The sequence below is a fragment of the Dendropsophus ebraccatus genome, chromosome 9, assembly GCF_027789765.1.
Source record: "Dendropsophus ebraccatus isolate aDenEbr1 chromosome 9, aDenEbr1.pat, whole genome shotgun sequence".
NCBI lineage: Eukaryota > Metazoa > Chordata > Amphibia > Anura > Hylidae > Dendropsophus > Dendropsophus ebraccatus.
The window spans coordinates 44,370,109-44,390,662 of NC_091462.1; the positions used below are offsets into that span (position 1 = coordinate 44,370,109).

Genomic DNA, 20,554 nt, shown 5'->3' on the forward strand with positions numbered 1-20,554 from the left:
CTTTCAATGGTTTATTAACAATAAGTTATTATTCTACACATTGTATTTGCTGCTTATATCAACAGTATAGAAGTTTAGGCATTGCGGTCACTGACCAATATAGTTCTTTTTTGTGATGTAATGATAAGGCTTGATCGAACAGCGGAAAAAGCTAAGTTCGATCGAACTCGAACCTAGCCGGACCTTCCGCATTTGATTTCTGATGCCTTCCCGGTCCATGCGGAAGGAGGAGACATCCCGGGGACCCTCTGGAATTCCGGTATTCAGCCTAGGCAATAGGCTATATCCCGGAATTCCAGGCAGTCTCCGGGACTGACTGGGAAGGCATCAGGAATCAAATGCAAAGGTCCAGCTACGTTCGAATTTGATCGAACCTAGCTTTCTCCGCTGTTCGATCAAGCGTAGTAATGATCATAGACATAGCGTTTACCACTTGGTAAATGGTTTTCAAATGTTGCCATTGGTATGTATTGGCTTATCCATTTGTATAGTTATAACTTTACCCCTTCAGGACACTGAAAGGGGAATACAACAAAGCTTTGGCATGAGCTCAATAACAAATGGGTCCGGCTATTGTTTTGGCAACATAACTTGCTTTGATCCTAACATCCCAATCATGTGATCCGACTATATGGGCAAAGTTCATGCTTTGTCTGCTGTATGCAGTTTAATTATAGTGCACAGGGCTTAGGATGAAGATCCAATGTGCTCAGCAGATGAGAAGATCAGAAGCATGTCAGATTCAAAGGGAGAGGGGACAAAATAACTAAAGGCAGCTGTTCCCCAGGACAGCTGATTCATTGCACATGTGTCTGTGTGGGTCTGGGCTGTAGGACCATCTCTCCTCCAGGGGCTGGGAGAAAGTCGACTATTGTAACACAGCTGTTTTTTATGACTGTCCTTTTGCCAGCTTCAGATCTCAGGGCTTCAAGCTGTCTCCCTCTTGGGCACATTGCGATCCAAAGCTTCCAGAAGATATAAACCGAAATATTTTAGACATTTCTAAAACCTTACAATATTAGTATATTATTCTTAATGAATACTTAATGTTCCGTGGTGAAAATAACGAATGCAAGAATGTTACTTGTTTCTTGCTTTTGTAATATTTTGTATTATTTGCCTGACCATAAAAATATAAAATCATTGAATCTAGAGTTCTGTGTTATATGAGCACTGGTAAGACCGAGCAGCAGGACATCTGCAGGAACCCCCAACAAGGTAAAGATGAAGTAACCCATGGATTAGAAACACATGTAGAACTCTACATCATTTCAATTTCAAGGGTTATAATATAATTTTATAGGGGTTTTCTGAAGGAGAACTTCCAATATCCTGCCTTTTTTACACATAAAATACTGGTTGCCTGGCAAAGCTCCAGGGAGAGTTTATTGCATATGGCGCTATACAGCTCCCATTGACTATAATAATAATAAAAAGGAACAAGTAGGTTCCTCTAGTATCAGCTATTGTAGTCTGTAGTGTCATGAATCCAGACCACTTTATTTTGTTGCTCCTGTAGTAGTATTACTATTTAGTTGACTGTCTATACATTTCCCTGCATGGCCATATAGGTAAAATTTTATTTCAAAAGGGGTGTGAGCCTGGGTCCTACCCCTGTAGACTGATTCACAACCCCATAGCCTCATTTACACCCGGAGCCATTCACACCCCTCCTCTTAGCCTCATTTATACCCCCACAGCCTCATCCACACCCTCTAAGCCTCGCATTTACTGTACACCGCTTTTTTCAAAAGAAATTCATATCCATTTGACTATTCAGGGAAAAGAGCAAGTAGTAAACTAAATACTAACATCCCTATATCTCAAGTGAAATTGACCTTTAGGCTATGTTCACACAGCGTAAATATACGGCCGTTGTTGCAATCGGCAACAATGGCCGTACTTTGTACGCCTAGGAATGCCGCATGCTCTACTATAGGATCCCGGCCGGAGCGTATACACATCCGAGGATCCCATACGGCGCCGCAAACAACTGACATGTCAGTTTTCTGCGGCCCCAATTCAGTAAACCGGCAGGGGCACTTTCACGCCATGTGAACATGGCCTTAAATAGATATTTCCATCTCATAAATAGATCCACATATAATCACAGGGACCCCCACAAATCCCGACAACAGGGACAAAATTGTAACCTGTATGAATAAGGCCCATAGCATGTGTGGCTAGTACTTCATTTACTGTGTTTGGTGCCACCGATTAGTGCCAAGTGCTTTACCTGAAATGTTCAGCTGCCTTGTATTGAATGAATGAATGAATGAATGAATGGTCATATATGCGTGGTGTACACCATTTATTTTGTCCCAATTTTAGGACCACTTACCCTCATGGAACTACTGAACTTCTGGACAAAAAAAAATAAAACAGTTAAGCAATGGAGACTCCTGCTAAAGGGAGCTTCCCACCCTGTGACAAGTTACACCAAGTTGCTTTCACCGGCAGAAGCTTCCTTGAACTGGATCCAGTTTTTCCAGACACCCGAAATGGAACAGCGAAGAGGTTAAAGGCAGCGGGCTGATAAGCCAACTGCCAATCTAAAGACGCCCTTCACTTCCTTTAGGCTATGTTCACACTACGTATATGTCCGGCCGCATATTTTACGCGGCCGGACATATACGTGTGAAACTCCGGCCAGGGATTTACGTAAGTTGCAGCCGGCTACGTACTGTCCGCGAACTTACGCCTGTAGTCTACTTACGCTTCCCGAGCGCCGCACGTAGCGATCTGACAGCGGTCTTTTACTCGGATATCTTCGGCTAGCCCCGGACACCCCACAGAACCTTTTGGATCGGCAAATCAAAGTGCAAAAATGAAGAAATCACCACTCCGTACGGGACCGCATGTTACGCTACGGGCGTAAGTTACAGCATTTCCGTCCTGAAACAATGGTCTGGTTCATTTTTTACGGCGCCGCATACGATCCGGGCGTAAGTTCTTACGTAGTGTGAACTGTGCAGCCGTAGATCGTATACTTTCCATTGTACGCAAACTACTAAATCTCCAGCCGCTTATTCACGGAACGTGCTACGGCCGGAAACTTACATAGTGTGAACATAGCCTTATACTGTAAATTCACTGATCTCTGCTTTCAGTACAGTTTGCACTTTGGTTAAATTCCCATTAAGCACATTGGCCTTCTTTCTCCTGGTTACATAACCAACCGGCAGATAAAAACGTTTTCGTATATGTCTTTTCTCAATGCCTTTACCCTGGAGAATAAGTTTCTATTCTTGCGAGTTGTAAGTTGCAGCAGCTCCAGCTCTTTGCTGAAAGATAGCCATCCTGGAATAATCTTTACTCCTTAACAATTGAGGGCCATTCTTCCAAGCTCGCCCTCATCCAAAATGATAAAAAAAAACATGTCTTGGTGGTCTCCCTAGGCTTGGGATTGCCGGCCAGTTTTTCCAGTGCCAACATGACCTGCCTGGTTCCTTTTTCCATTGCTTGTTTCAGATCAAGGACCAACATCTCCATTGACATCATTACTTATTTATCAGACTCTCTAAATTCTGACAGTCTTCTGGTTGGTTGGTTGTTGATTCTTGTTGCAAAATGACTCGCTTCATGAGAAGTAGTCTTCCTTCTGCATCTACACTTGTCTTGTTCATCATGCACATTTTCTGCCTATATTGGCTCACTAAGCTCTTTGGGGCAGATTTACTGTTACAGACAAGCCAAAATACTGGTGCAGTTTGCTCAATTAGATGGCATATGTCATTTGCACCACAGTCCCTATGTGTTTTAGCCACTTTCTATTGCTTATCCAGCAAGGTGTTATGGCTTGTAAAGATGGTGTGGTCTGAGAGGCAATGGACAGCTTCACAATGTGTGGCTTGCTAATTCTGTGCTTTCTGAGGTTCCAGCAGTCAAATCTTTTCTAGACATTTTCATCAAATATGGCCAGAAAACAAGGAACAACTAATTGCATGAGGCCATTTATCATTACAAGAGGAATGCTGAGAAGAAGTAAAGGTCTCTCCCTCATTTATTGCCTGGAAATAAAGTCTGGCTGACGCCCAAGCACATCTCCTCACACATCTCCATCCTACACAGTTGCTCCTCAATCCCTGAGACTCTGTACAATTTTAAAGCAGATCAGTCCAATGTGTTATGAACTCCAAAGTCCGGTTTTAGTGTAGATACCAAATTATTTCTATGTCTCTGTCATCGAATTTATCATCCTTAATGTCCTTTCCTCATCCGGGGCAAAATATGGGATCAAGGAGCATCTGGAAGACATCCAGAATCATCTTATTTCATCTTATTCATTGGAAAATAGTCCTGACGAGAGATCAATCAACCTTTGGAAAGTACCAAGTTTTTCAGGTCAAACAAGAGTGTGTGGGGGTGGGGGGGGGCTATTAAAAAGGGAGGTAGAGTCATCTCATGCTAACTCTTCCACAATGGTGTTGAGAGTGCATCTCCTGGCTGCCTATCTGTACTGGCATCTAGAAGCAATGTTCAACAAAATGCAATGACCTCTAAAATGGACAGTGCCCTCTAAATGTCCTTTGACTGTATCCAATGCACATTTTAATTAAGGCTTTTAAGGACCCTTCCAATTGTTTTCTGGGACTAATCAATAAGGTCCATTTTGTTCCTGCTGTCTGACAAGGTGTTTGTCCCTGATCTGGCTTATATATTTTACCAGGTCTACCTATCCTGACCTCTGTCTTGCTACTAATTAGAATTAGTTTTTTGCCTTCACCTTAGTGCAGAACTTGTGTCTATTCCTTATCTATGAGTCAGCTATTACTAATGGAGAATACTCTGAAAGCAACGACCTAGGAATTCCCTGTTGAAAAGTCCACACTTTCTTATGGGGGCTTAGGGTAAAGAACACCCAATCCCTTAGACTCCGATTTCTGGTTGATGGCTTAGGCTATGTTTACATGCTGTAAGAGACCGGCCGTTCCGTGACCCAGCCGGGTCACGGAATGACCGGTCTCTGATAAGATTATCCAGGTCTGTACTGCAGTACCGGCCGGATGATCTTTTCGGCCACAGTGTCCCACAGCACACTATGGAGCGAGCAGCCGGAGCCGCTCGCTCCATAGTGTGCACTGACATGGTTTTCTGTGGCCGCTATTCAATGAATAGCGGCCGCAGAAAACTGACATGTCGTTTGTTTGCGGTGCCGCGAGAAATCCCAGCTGGAGCGTATACTATGTGTATACGCTCCGGCTGGGATTCCTAGGCAAGCATGGACGTATATTTTCGTATAAATCACGACGTTTGTACAACGGCCGTGGTTTTACGAAAATGTACGTTGTGTGAACATAGCCTTAGTCTCATGTATTTTTGGGTCAGTGGATCCACTACTTCTATTGGTCTTTTTACATTAAAACTAAAACACATTTACATATGTGCATATACAGTATTTTGGTGTAGCTAACTACTATTCACAGTCACAAGTATCACGATAGTGCTTCAATTTAGTACAATATAGGGTTGATCAAGAAGCCGAATAACAATGTATGGCTTCAAGTTTTTGCAACAGATCTAGAATTCAAACTTTTTAACAAGGTACTTAACATGTAGCATACTTATGTATAGACATATTGTTGCTTTACTATAGTGATTTGCTTACCTATTACTCCTCTGCTTTTGCTAGACTTTGCTTCTGTCTCTTGTCCCATCATCTTCATGGGGAATGGCCGTAGTATGAAAAAAGACTACTAACTGCATACTGAGTTATACCCATAGGGACTTAAAGTATGCTACAAAGGATGCCATAGATAGGGGCAACAAATCAGGTCTGCAGACCCAACAGTGTAAATATAATATCATTATGTGCTATTGTAGTTTATCTCCTGTGAGATTCATGTCCAGCATACAGTACTACATGTTCACTGTGTCTTCTGTTTACATTGTGACAAGCTATGTATATAAGCCATAGCATTTTATACATGTCATCTTTGATAAATCTTTATTTTCATAATTTTCACTTCCTCCTAGGCTTTTCGAAAGAGTTGTGAAAATTTCCCAGTCTAGGCGCTCCTGGAGGCCTGGGAGATCCCTCTCTCCTTTTTTGGCCGTGTTTCCTAGAGCGCTGTCTTTCTACACTTCTAGACTTGGCCTTCTGCACCCAGCTGTACGTATAGTAGAAGACATCACGATTGATGTAACTAATAGATGAGACGTATCAGGTAATATTTCTCTCTAACTTCCTCTCTCTTTTTCTTGACACCTTTTCCCAAATAGCTTGCACATAACTATAAAGCAATACAACTTTTAACCTGGCTAAGATCTGTCCCTGTGTTGTAAAACGTGCCAATGTCTAGGACCAACAACAGTTCAGAGGGTAAACAATAGGCCACACAAAATGATAGAACTGGACCATTAAGGAATGAAAAGTAAAAGTTTCCTGGAAAAGAAGAAAAGGGGGCCAAACTGGCCATACACATTGTCTGCGCATGGGAATGTCTCACTTTTCAGTCCATAGCAGATGCTGATAGAAGAAAGGGTTACGGTATGTTGGATATCAATAGGCCTGACCCCTTTGTTCTCACTGGTGATGTCTGGTAGCAGCTTTTCCCCTCTCCCTATTGAGAACACTGCACACTTTGGCTGAAGGTAATAGTTGTTGGACAAACTAGTAGCTGTCTAATGTATCTGGCTACTATTGATCTGTAATTTGGAACCAGATAGACATAAAAAAGCACATGTCGTCAAGAAAGTACAGTGTCCAGTTGGAGTATAGAAAAAATAGAAAACTTCTTTATTCCTCCATAATAGTGCTAAAATTGCTATGTTTTAACCCAACAATAGAAGTACTAGAACACTTGAGATTTTTTAATAGAAGTTAGATTCCAATCTCTGGCCTTTCAGGTACCAGTTGATTTGAAATAATTTTTTTTTATATCGTACAGTAGTACACAGTATCTTACATCAATTACATTACTAGAGAAACTCTGTGGCAACAATTTGGAGAAGGGTGTTTCAGCATGACAATGCCCCTCTACGTATAGTATGGTTCATAAAAATTACTCAACCCTAATCTAACAAACTTGAGATCATCTCAAGAGTTGGCTGTACGGTAGACCTTTAATGAGTTTAGAGATTTTTTTTATTTTAAAATCAGGCAGAGGCGGGAGGTAGGGGGAGGGATGAAAGAGAACAACTACTTACCTCTGACCATGCCCACAAATCACTATGCCAGAAGGCTTGGGACCCTTGTCAAAACCCACTTTCTCCCAAGTTGTGATGGCGTCACGACTTGGGAGAAAATGCCTGACCCGGCTGATGGACAGCTCACTGAGCCAATTAGTGATTGGAGAGGCGTTCCGCCCCAGTCACTGACTGACTGAGGGGGCTGTCAAACAGCTGGGTTGTGACATCGGCAGCACAGGAGATCCCGGAGCCTGGGCCGGTCAGATGGCGGATTTCCGGCACAGGGACAGGTAAGTTAGTGTTGTTTGTTGTTCCCTGCCATCCAATACAAAGCCTTCCCTGACGAACAGTCAGCAATGTTTCAGCCACAACTGTCCTTTATCAAGCCAAGGTTCGATAAAGACAAATTTGGACTGAAATTTTGCTTTCTTTAGATTGATAAAGTGTTTGCACTGAAACTGTTGTACTTTTGATTCAATGGGTGGTGCCTAAAGAACTGGGACAGAAGACACAAAGTAATCCAACATTCTTTATTATAAGTTAAAATAGAAACTACATATGAAAAGTCTATCTAGCTCTAGAGAACACACACACACACACACACACACACCCAAGTTCTACCATAATTGCATCTTCAAGATTTTTTTTTCTCCACTTTTGTTTTGGTGCCATAATGGTAAAATTAGGAAATACATGTTTGCTGCCTGTGTGGGAACAAAGGATTAAACCCACATATGTTATTACTTTTTACCATTGCTATGTGAGCGGATTTATGATTCCCACAAGCAGCGGTGGAGTTAGTGGACTCGGTGGATTTTGCTTGTTAAAATATTTGTAATAAACATTTAATTTTGAAGGCTGGTGGGATCCGTTAAGCATTAAAGACATCTGTTAGGGCAAAATCACAGCCTTACTTAATAATGCTTCCCACAGAGCAGGTCCAGCTGACTGGGTAACCCTCTCACCTCCAGAACAGTTCGGTAAATGATTGCAAACGCCAATGCGCAGTACGCGGAGCCCCAACTCAGTCTTCACCTACACAGTACATGTGATAAATCACTGTGAATAGTACCATATGATAACCTCCTAGAGAGTGATAGGAGAAACTGGTGATTATTTATCATAGTCAACATGACAGTGAGGCCTCAGGTATTGCAGTATATTTAGGATCCATATTAAACATGATTATTTTGTTGCATTACCATGTTGTCATACACACCACCACTGTGTGGGATCGGGACACTGAGCATAATAAAGCATAGTTATACCCAAGTGCATTAAAGGGAAACTATCAGCAGGTTAAAAGTAAGTTTCTTACCTTCATCCTCAGCACTGTTTCCATGCTATTAGCAGTTCTATCTTCTATGCTAATAAGGTGTTTTGGTACACTGGGGGCGGGACTACCACCCTCAGTGCAATGATGTGCCTCGACCGGTCCACCTTTTCTAATGAATAGCAGCAGAGCGGGCTGGCCAGGGGCAGATCGGGACATAGGGGGAGGAGGTAGCCCCACCCTCAGTGCCCTCCCGTGTCCCGATCTGCCCCTTGCCAGCCCACTCTACTGCTATTCATTAGGAAAGGTGGACCGGTCGAGGCAGATCAGTGCACTGGGGGAGGATGCCCCACCCGCAGTGCATTAAAATGCCTAATAAGCATAGAAGATGGATTGCTTATAGCATGGAAACAGCGCTGAGGATGAAGGTAAGAACTGTACCTCTTCCTCAGCCCCCGTGCACTATTACTACTACTATTTTGTCATCCTGGGGTTGGGTAAATCCTCTTTACTTATTAATTATTAGTATAAATCTCTTGTCAGGAATAGTGTGGATTGGTGGTTACAGCCACTTCAGCTTTAAATTCTACTGTATATAATCACTTTTGTAGAATATATAGGTAAGTATCATGATAGGTTATTAGATACTGTTAGTTACTGATATTGTTTATGGTATTTGTATCTATGTAATATAAAATGTCATGGTTACCAGAAGCATTTAGTAACATATGTGGCAGCCACAGAAGTGATGATGGTGGAGGAATTCCTGCACTAAATCCAGTAGTTTAATATGTCAGCAGTCAGGCTGAACGTCCAAAGCTTATTGTGATTTATCACATTAAAGAGGACGGAATGTAACGCATTATACTGGAAAGCAAAGGAACGACATGTCGCTTTTATCTGTAGCGTGAGTTTATACTGTAATAATCTGTTTGGCACCATTTTTAGAGAACAGACAGCTCCCTGGCAATAATTCCATCTCTACTGTGCTGTAGGGTCATGCCGTATGCAATATTATGGAGGCATTGCAGAACTAAGTTCTGGTCAATGACACATGATAACTGAGATATGCACATTGCACAAGAGGTTGGGGCTACAGGAAGACTTAAGTCATGTGCAAACTGCACTAGAAACTAATATATGGTAAAAGTATTTATGGGGTGAAATAAGAATTGAAAATGTCATGCAACAGTGGGTACTGCTATTTTTTTTTTATAGTTTACAACTTATATGGTGTTAAAAGGGTATTAACACTATGTCACCCCTTGTAGAATTGCCCTATGATGGTATTTGGATGAACCATAAAAGAGAAGGGCTCTCACATTGGCAGTTCATTGTTATAGAAATGTATTGCAGACCCCTCTAAACACCATGTTTGTAGACCTGCATCGCACTAAATATAAGCCATTAAAGAGCCTATGTCTTGACAATGTCACCTCAAGTGATATTAGGAAACTGTAAAAACTCTCGGATAGAAAACTACTCCCCCAGGACTGAGATCAACACTCCATATAGTAATACAGGCAACATCCGTGTGGGTTTCTGTCTACAATTTATGCATCAGTGGATTCCACCACCTCTCTTAGTGACGTTATTAAAACAGATGTGAAATTACAAAAAAAAAAAAAAATCTGAGACTTTGCCCGTTCAATCATTCACAGTGCAATGAGATTCGCTGTAAAATTACACACTGCCCTCTGCTGGACTTCAACTGGAACTGCATACAGTACACTGCAGGGGAAATATCCAGAGAGGAACCAGGTGGTTTGCAACATGAGCACATAGGTCTGTCAAGCTTCTTGGATTGCATCCATTACATCACTGCACCGTAAACCTGCAATCCTTTACATGTAATAGTCACATGTAATAGGAGAAATAGGAAAGTGATGAAAAGATGGCATGATTTTGTATGGACGTGTAAATTACATTGCATAGGGATAGACCTAATAATCACATTATGTAAAGTCAAATATATAGGTTGTACCTAGCTATACTACCATAGCACTCGGTTTCCACATGCGTTTCCTCTGGTGTGTTATGCACTTCTGGCAAATAAGGAGTTAGCAGGAGTGTCTGGGACTCCGCATCGCTGTGTCTGCCTCTGATGCCAGCATTTCTCTGCCCCTGAAAAGTCTCCATTTATGGAAAGCTACCGACAAGTTACTCCGACAGCAACTGGATTAACCCTTACAGATATAGATGGGATGCATGTATCTTCTTTTCCTTTATCTGCATATTAAACTGATAGAGGTAAGAGGCCATGAACATGTTATGGAACACATACTTTTTAGACCAATCCCTCTCCTCAGTTTTCAGGATCTCTGCTTGCTAAACCTTCAGTGTTTTCTTTATAAATCTGCCAAGGTCATGTGATGATCAGCCAGGAGTGCGGGTTCTTACGGGACAAGTGGCAGCTGCCACATGAAGTGACTACTGGCCACATGATTTTTCTAAAACTACCTGCAAAATTGTGCAGCCATTGGCTACCACATGCACGCTTGCTAGAGCCATGACGTTTTTCAGGCCTCATTTACACATTGCATTTACTGAGCATTTTACACCATTAGGCTATGTTCACACAACGTAAGTTCCCTACCAATCACGGCCGTTGTTGCAACAGCCGTGATTAGTACAAGACTTCCGTTGTGCTAAAGGCTGAGGCAATCCCAGCCAGAGTGTATATATATATATATATATATATATAGTATACACGCCAGCCAGGATCCCTAGCGGTGCAGCGAGAAACTGACATGTCAGTTTTCTGCGGCCGCTGTTCATTGAATAGCAGCCACAGAAAACCTGTCAGTCCACACAATGGAGCCTGCGGCTCTGGCCGCACACTCCGTTGAGTGCAGTGGTGAACTCGGATGCGGGCGCGCACGGATGCAACCGCATCCGAATTCAACTTCAGTGAAGATCATCCGGCTGGTACTGCTGTACCAGCCGGGATGATCTTCTCAGACACCATGTGTGAACATAGCCTTAGGAAGGTCAAACCAGGGCTGAATCCTAAACTAAAGAGATTTATAATACTTATCCTCTTCTTGCTTCCATTGATAATTAATGGAGCGGGCGGTCCAGATGACGCTGTGGGGGTGGGGCAGTGCTCCTAACAGTGGTCCCGGCTAAAGATCACATTGAATAACAGCGTGGGACAGGCGATGAGGAGGAAGGTAAGAAAAATACCTTTCTCCTCAGCATCCCGGCCGCTATGGGGGCTATTAGCAGGTTAGATTTGTGTAACCTGCCGATAGTTCCTCTTTAAAGGAAATTTGTCATCTGAAATTCACATTCCAAACTGCTGACACTGTTAGATGGTCATTAAGCCAAGGAGATACAGGGTACCTTTCATATAACATAGAAAAGCACTTTTATTCTGTGGTACAAAGTGTCAAAGAGGCAATCCCAAGCCCTTGAGGTGCAGAGGGCTGCAATGCCTCCTAACTACCCCTCCCATCCCTATCCATACAATCAGCTAAGGCCTGCTTACAAATCTCATTCTGGTACATCTAATCTGTCGCAGATAAAGCAGGGATTAGGATTAGAAGAGGGAGCGAGGAGGTATTACAACCCCCAGCTTGGCAAACATGTTTCTGTTACAGAAGCACAGAACACAAGCTTTCTGCCGAGTGTCTTAGGCTACGTTCACACGTAGCAAAACTAGCGTAATTCCACACCTTTGCCGTTAGCCTCCCTCTCATAATGGGGGTCTATGGGAGGCGCGCTGCTGCTCTCCCCACACTGAAGAATGAATATGTGAGAACAGCAGCGCGCGCCTACCATAGACTCCAATTATGAGAGGGAGGCTAACGGCATTCCGCCGTGTAATTCCGCTAGTTTTGCTACGTGTGAACGGGGCCTAACAAATATAAAATAAGTGGAATACTTAAAGCGATCTCCCCTCTGTGACGAGGCTCCATTGATTCTAATGGAGCTGCGTCACAGAGGGGAGGACAGATCGTCACACTGGGGGCTGGTGGGCCCACCTCAAGTGCTTCATGCCCAACCAGTGCTTGGTAATAGACCTGTGCCATGCGCAGGAAACAGGCGGCGGTTGGAAAAAAAAAAGGACTGTGGCACTGGCACCCCGCACTGGCGCCAGTCTATTCATCTAATAAAAAAAAAGCGACTGTACACCATAATGTGATTCTTAAAAGAAACAGATTGCTGAACTCAGGGAGACCAGCCAAAGGACAACACTGCCGGCTGCTAGTGAAAGCACTCAATGCAGTGAAGTCCTAGGTGCATTGCCCCCTGGAAAAGATGAATATGCAAAAGAGGAGTCCGTGGAGCCTCATTGAAGAGTCTCAAAACACAGGACTAGCCAGATATCCCTCCAGGAAGGACCCAGCCAAGGGGTAGCTCCTGTTAGGAAACCACCAAAACCACCATATTAAGTGGCCCTATAAGTCAATGTAATGACAAGGGATAAACCAAGGCTGGGTAACCATCCACATACAGCTGTTCTGGGGTGTTGCCCCTCATCAGTGTGGAGCAGGATTCTGGCTAGGTGGGAGAAATGCCTAGTAGAGCCATGTGATTCTGTGAGCCATGTGATAATGTGATTCTGACAGTTTTTTACCGCTAGACCTGACTGGTTGCTCTGTAAAACATGTTCTTTATGTTCATTTTCCCAAATCCTTTTGATGTTTTTGACACTGTTCCCTAAAACTGTATTGGTGTCCTCCAATGTCCTCCAATGCAGTGGCTGCCACATGACCAATAGGTGCCCAGATTTACTATTATTACTGTAGTATTGTATGCACCTTCATCTAAATACATCCCATTTCTACTACTATGTTAGAACCTGTCCTCATATTCACATTTTTACTTGTGTTTGCATGTTCCTTTTATGTTTGTTGAGTAAAACATTGAACAATATTAATACTAGACCTATGTAACTGAAATGTACCATCAATATTGAGTCTTCCCAAAACTGACACTTGTCCAACCCCTGTTTTTTTTGTCCTTGTTGAGACATTATACATTATACATGATCTCTACATTATAATGATCTGAATTTGTGAAAACAGCCACATAAGACTACTTGACAGTCTGCATAACTCCCATTCATTTCAATGGAGAGAGAACATGCATTTATACCCAGAGCTAAACCTTGAACTCAGTCACAGCACTGGACCACAACTGATCAGAAGAACATTTTATATTACATATCCTATAGACATGTCATCCAATTCTTTATAGTGAAACCTCTCTTAATACAAAAAAATAGAGCAATGGAGGCAAATATGAAACAAAATATGAATTTGGCAACCATTATAGTAACAGATAAACCAATGAGCCCAAGTGGATAAAGGTTTCATGCTTTGATGTAGTAAATCCTGGGCAGCAGCTCCTCTACTTATTAACGCCAAAAAGCACAGCTGCATACATCTGTTAGTAAGTGGTTGAGCTGAAGGACAAACAACTGTCCATGACTTGTTTGTATGATGGACATAAAGGAATTTGTATGGATACTGGCTACTGCCCATAGCCATAATCAGTAGAAGAAAACTGGATTAAAAGCCATAAAATTAAACTGTTACAGTAAAAAAAAAAATAATAATAATTTAATGTGAAAATTCCAGTAGGATGAATACTTTTGCATGGTGCTTAACTTGTGACAGTGACTCTGATGTTTATTATTCTATAAATATTACTGTTTATATTATGAATCACATTCCATTCCTACACCCTCCTAAGAAGGGTTTTCATGTATACAGAGAGGGTGCAGTCATCATAGTGGGAGTCAGGTAGGACGGTGCTGGTTTGTGGGTCAGGGTGTGGTTTACTTGCCCTTACGAGTTACTGAATAGACTTAAATGTTGGTTAGACCAAGGAAAATGTGACAGTGGTTACTTAAAAGCTATATTTATAGGCCAAACTTCATCAGGTTCATTCATTTGTATTTATCAAACACTTTTATGTGAAATTCCTAACCTTTTAGCATATACTCAATCATGCAAAAACAGCAGCGCCACACTTGTCCTCAGGTTGTGTGTGGTATTACAATTCAGCTCCATTCACTTCAATAGAAAAAAGCTACAAAACCACAACCAAACTGAGGACACGAAGGTGCTGTTTCTGGAAGAAAGCAGACATGTTTTTCTGGATGAGTCCCTTAATCTTGTGTCCTTTGCTTCATATTTTCCAAATCCTGTGTTCTCTCTCTCCCTCTCTCTCTCTCTCGATATCTATACCTATATCTATCTATCTATCTACATATATATATATATATATAGCAATGAGATAGTCCACGGCACTCACAGGGTTAACGGTGAAGTATACATGGTACAGCACTCCAACACACATACTATGTATATATATATTTGTCCCTTGACAAAAAGGTCCCCCCCAAAGTTAGAAGAGACTTCTCACATAGATTGTTTCCTGTATAACAGGAATACACATTCTTAAAATAAAAGGAAATAAAAGGAAATTCCTAAAGATAGAATTCTAATACAGAGTGTGACAAAAGATGCTAGTTGCACCTATTCAGTTGTATAGAATGTAAAGGTCATAAAGGGAGACCCTAAGAGTAGCCCAAGGAAGATATCAAGAGGTCAGGATAGATAAAGCAATATGCTTTAAAAATAGAAAATGTAAAAACAGATGGAAATGGACAGAACTGTAAGTTTTTGGCTGAATGAAATTTGATATATAAAAAGCAAAGCCAAAATATCTAATGCTTAAATAACAGAAAGCAAGGTTACAGTGGGCTAAAGAATCGTGGAGTGTGGAAGGTTGGATGAAAGTCATATCCAGTAATAAATCTCCAATATGCATTGGCCAAGGAGGTGATGCTGGAACTGTTGTGGAATACCATTCTAATGAATCCTATAAAGATGATGCCTGAAGAAGACAATCACATAGTTTCCCACGTTTATGATATGGGGTTATCTTTCAAGTAAAGTAATTATTTTTATCATTTTATTAAGAGACAATAGATTATGATAAAGCCTTATTCTGGACAATAAGGCATTTTGCCAAAGAGCAAAGAACGTTAATGCCTTTGATCATAAAGGCATACCACTTACTGACATGGCTGAAAACAGTCCAGATTTTAATCCAACTAAATATCTATGGTGGAAATGTTTTAACTTTGTACATGATAAAGTATGAACACTTTTGCTGATGATTCCATAACTTTTTCCTCATTACTGAATGATTCCATAATTATTTCCCTCTACTTGATCTGTAAAAAGATATGTAAGGTACTGCATGTAACAATTGGAATAGTTGACTCATCGGTTTACCCAGAACAGTCAGCTACTATATTGAATAAATATTGTTTTGTGACATTTCTGTGAGAAGTAAGAAAGTTGGGAGACCACCCTCTACGTCTGATGAGTCCATCATCTTTGTTATAGGTCCATATGTCCATGTCTCAGTAACCCTATTTTCGATGAAAACAGCACCTGATCTATAACACTATATAGCACTATAGCTCTATAAAAAACAAATTTTAAATAATTATTATTCTTCTCTGCTATTTTAATGGGTTTTGTGGTGTTGTCTCCTATTTACTCATAAGGCCACTATGTGCATTACATTCTGTAGACCTGGCTAAGTACAGTTCAAGAATAATAATTTCTGCACAATAAGTGTACTGGAAGACCATATTTTTTTCCATGGGGAAACCAAAGTTAACAGGACCCAAGTACTTCAGTTATATTGGAAACATGAATAAAGTGTATATAGAAAATGGGACTTGTTTTCTTTAGTGTAATTTACAAATAATTGGAGATAAACAGAATTCACCAATTCTCCATAATGCTAGATGAATAGCACAGTAAGTAGTGTCCCTATCTTTCCCACTACTTACATATTTTCATATATTACTAATATTCATGTTAACTATCACCACCTCCTTCTGTGGCTTTGGTAGCTCTTCACATTGCATTATCTGTGCTGTGCCGGAGCCATGTGATGACATAAGTAAAAAGAAAAAAAAGTACACCAGCATGGGTGCGGTCTTGTTGGCAGAAGCACCTGGTTTACAAGACTGCTCAAAAAAAGCCAGTTGGGAAGGCGGGAAGTTTGAGTATACCGTTGGTGGATAGAAGTCATAACATGATTTCAACTGTCCAAGTTTAGAAGTCACAACTTTTAAGTTAAAAGTTGGCATTTTACCCTCCAATGCTAACTTTCAAAAGTATTATACACTATAGAAAAAACAACTTACAAGCATGCACTTTCAACTCCAACCCCTCACTCGTAATCTTATTTCTAATTCCCTTAACAATATACAGTATAAGGTCAGGGTTCTTCTGAATAGCATATGTCAAGGAGTCTTAGTGGTAGTAGGTTGAACCAGATCCAGTCCTACCAAAATGTGATGAACCAGTCGCTAACTAACAAATATGTCCCAGTTTATTAGACAGCTGGGACCCATGACAGAGAGAGCCACTAGGTATTAGGCAGGTGAAGGTAGCACCATAATATAGATGATGTCCTCTGATGACAACTTTATTCAAATGGGAATGGTGAGGGGCCCAGCTGGTTTATTTGCACTGTAAAAAATATAGTTTCAATACCTAGCTTTCATAATAGTAACTACACTTAAAAACATATAATAGTTTTCCAGCCAGAAGTCGGTTGCCATATGAGGCAGCAGACTGGTTGGACCCACCCCTGTACTTACTGTGTTAATGACACTATTAGGGTGTGTATCATGGGGCCATACAACATTTAACTGTGGTCTCCATGAGGCAGCAGATTGCTTTTACCCAAACTAACACTTCACATAAACATAGATGAATAAAAGCAGAGCCTAAACATTGTAATGGTTCTGTCAAACTGTTCACACCAGAATCCAAAGCCAACAGAAACATCGCAGCAGCTGCAAAGCAATGAATTCAGTTGTAGTAACTAAAAGGAAGATTTATACACATCCCATCGCTATCCATCCAGATCAGTGCTCCCCAATCAATGTATTGGGGGCCAGGTGTATCTTCCAGACACTCCCCAGTTGGTGGCTGCTGGAGATAATATTGTGCAATGGTGGCAGCAATAATTCCATGTGATCACTAGGACTTGCAAGAAGGGCAAAACCCATATTACTAATGTAAAACATCTACCATTTGGTTTACTATTCAATATTTGAAATTAACTTGTGACCTTTTAAAGTTGGGGATCTCTGATCTAGAGAAAAAAAAACGGAAAATATCTATGTAGTTTTAGTCAAGGACCACATACACTAACAGTATCCTGATATCTATAATTATGTGGGCTTGAGGTAGGCAGTCTGGGGTTGACCAATGACTGCAAAACGATATGTTTCAGCAAATACTACACATATATGGCACTTAGACAGTGGTGGAAATTGTAGTTCTGCAATCTGGTGAACCATAAACTGGCCATAAGTGGTCTGTTATGTTAGAACAGAGGTAAGACATACTGGAAGTGACCACCAGTGCCTCAATGCACTGGATTATTGTTAACATGTAAGCACAAAACACATCACAAAACTATAAGACAATAAAAAAAAGATATAACATAGTAAATACAAAATTACAAAACAACAAAAGCAGCGGATACCAATGACCAGTAGTAAAACAGGAAACACATAAAACACCTCCAAATAATCAAGAATGAAACATTTGGAAGCCATGACAAGGATTTATCAGGTGTAACACCTAATAAATCAGAATATTCAGAATATTCACAAAATAAGACCGGATGCAACAAAAAAAAAAAAAAAAAAACACATAAGGCGAATGTAGAACATAATGAAAATATTTTAGATTGCATTTGAAATCCTATAAAAGTGATTCCTAGAAGACCAGACACACCCACATGGCAATGAGGACCCAGGAGAAGCCCGCATCTGTCTCCAGGATTCCTCCCCACTCCAGGGCTCTGCATCTTGTCTGTTTTAACCATCTTACAAGGGAGAAGAAAAATTATCTCACTTGACCCAGTGAAAAATATGAGATGTTAAACCATATACTGTAATGCATCAATATACTAGATATCGGACCTATAGAAGACATATGTATCCTCTTTGTATCTGAAGTGGATTGTATCTTCAATGTTAAGCATGTAACTGTTCTGCTTTGCATTGTATTGTACTATACTATTATTAGTCTGTCTGCACTCAAGTGCACAGAGGATCTCTCCCATTGTGTAAGTACAGTAGCAGCATCTAGCATCGCCGCCCATTGACAGCTACAGAGGCTGCACGATACTCTAGGATAACTAAGATTAGATAATGCACTAGAGTTACCTGTAGTCTTCTATAACACATAGTTTGACAAACTCAGCTCTGTTGTGTGCATCTTCCCTATCTATGATTCTAAAAATCTATGTTCTCTTCTCTATAACAGTAATAAACCTGCATCTAGTGATCTTAGTATGCCATAGAAAGTTGTATATAATCGTAAATGGAATAGGTTATAATAAGTTAGAAGCATTCTTCCTTTCATACCCCTGAGCTGAAGCGAGAGAAGATTTCTTGTCAGCTTCACACTTGTGTGCCAGTCATGTTCCTCAGGCAGGGTCCCTCTGATGCTCTGCAGGGCAGAGGAATTTCCTTTTCTTCTATGGGTAATGGGAAAGACAGTAGTGAGGCGTCCAGCTGCAGAGATTGAAGAAAGCAGCATAGGACTGAAAGAGGGAAAACCAGTCCCCCACAATCCCTGCCCAAATGAGAAGCAGTTCAAAATACCCTCCCCTCCGAACCTGCCCTCTCCCCCCTTCCTTCTAAACCTGCCCCCCTCTACAAACTGTTCCCATCTGGCTCCTATCACACACTGATGTCATTGCTTTATATTTAACCCTCCAACCGCTCTGGAACCTATGCATCATAACCACCTCCAAATCCCCTGACTCCATCAACGAGGCAAAACCAGGTGGTCTGTTCTGGACAGGATTGTCTAATCTGTATAATTATAAGAGTTCATGAGCGGAGTGGAAATAAACAGCACAGCCCGGAGCATATGTAGTAACATGCTGAAATTACTGTAGGTTCTACAAACATAACTGTAAGGGACGCTATGGCAAGTGTCCATGATAAATAAGTGGTGAGGTCCCCCAGAAGGAGATTCCATCTCATACCAAAGTGTCCTTATTAATAGACACTCAGTACATGGGAGTTATCTGTCTGATAACCTATGCATTAAGGGTCGCTAATACACCTCCCAGCCCCCTCTCATTTAGTTCTGCAGTCACTGTCTTACTTCAGTGTGAAGGAGTCGAAATTGTCCAGGAGGAAACTCACACAACTTGGCAACTGCTGTATTTATTTGCACGTTTTGGCTACTATGTCCTTTTCCCATCTTAAACATTTTTGGCATATCCCCCAGTCACCAGGGTCCATTGTTTCATTGTTCCACTGCTTATTGTACAGTAAGGTTCAGTAGTTTATTGTTACTGTTCTTGGTCCCAGTGGTTTGGTGGCCCAGTACTCTGTTCTGGTGACCCAGATGTTGCTGTCCCATGACCTAGTCCTGGTCATTTGTTTTCACAGGTACGCAGGTTCCACTTCACCTGCCTCCAATTTCATGTAAAGCCATACAGATGTTTTTTCTCATGGGTTTATATCAGAAAGAATATTGGCATCTTCTACTACACAACTCAAGTAGGTTCTCCACTCAACCATAATAATGCCAGAAATCAGTGCACGTGTCCTTTAGGATCCAGGGAGGTGCAGACGGACCCAGGAGCTTGCTGGGTCTAAAGTGCATGAAGTCCAACAGAACAAATATTCTTATCACTCTATCCCATAAATACGATCCTTTATTGAGCACAAGTACAAATAAATCCACTAAAAGAAGTGTACAGCAACGCGTTTCAACGTTTTCATCTGAAAAAGACGGACACGTTTAAACACGTTTCTGTACACTTTTTCTTTTAGTGGATTTATTTGTACTTGTGCTCAATAATGGATCGTATTTATGGGACAGAGTGCTACAAATATTTGTTCTGTTGGACTTTATTGGCATGTTGTCTTGGACTCCACTCCTTTGGCTCCCTCCAACATGCAAGCAAATAAAACTTTATTCCCCTGAGCTTGCTCAAGTCCAATCGTTTGACATTTGAGTTCCAGTGGCTAAAGAAGTTGGATGCAGCCTTAGGGAGTCTGGGAAAACATGGATATATTTGTGACTGTTTTGTTGTGTGGCTGTGAAAAAAAGTTTAACCTGTATA

General features: G+C 41.2%; 1 protein-coding gene across 1 annotated transcript in view; it reads right to left on the reverse strand.

The window, feature by feature from the left end:
* COL6A3 (collagen type VI alpha 3 chain) overlaps positions 1-19,036 on the reverse strand; it is a 105,373-nt gene extending 86,337 nt beyond the window's left edge. Inside the window, exon 1 of the mRNA XM_069983142.1 lies at positions 18,834-19,036. The gene's annotated coding sequence lies outside the window, so the exon portion shown is untranslated. The remainder of the gene's footprint in view (positions 1-18,833) is intronic.
* Between the last annotated feature and the right edge of the window lie 1,518 nt (positions 19,037-20,554).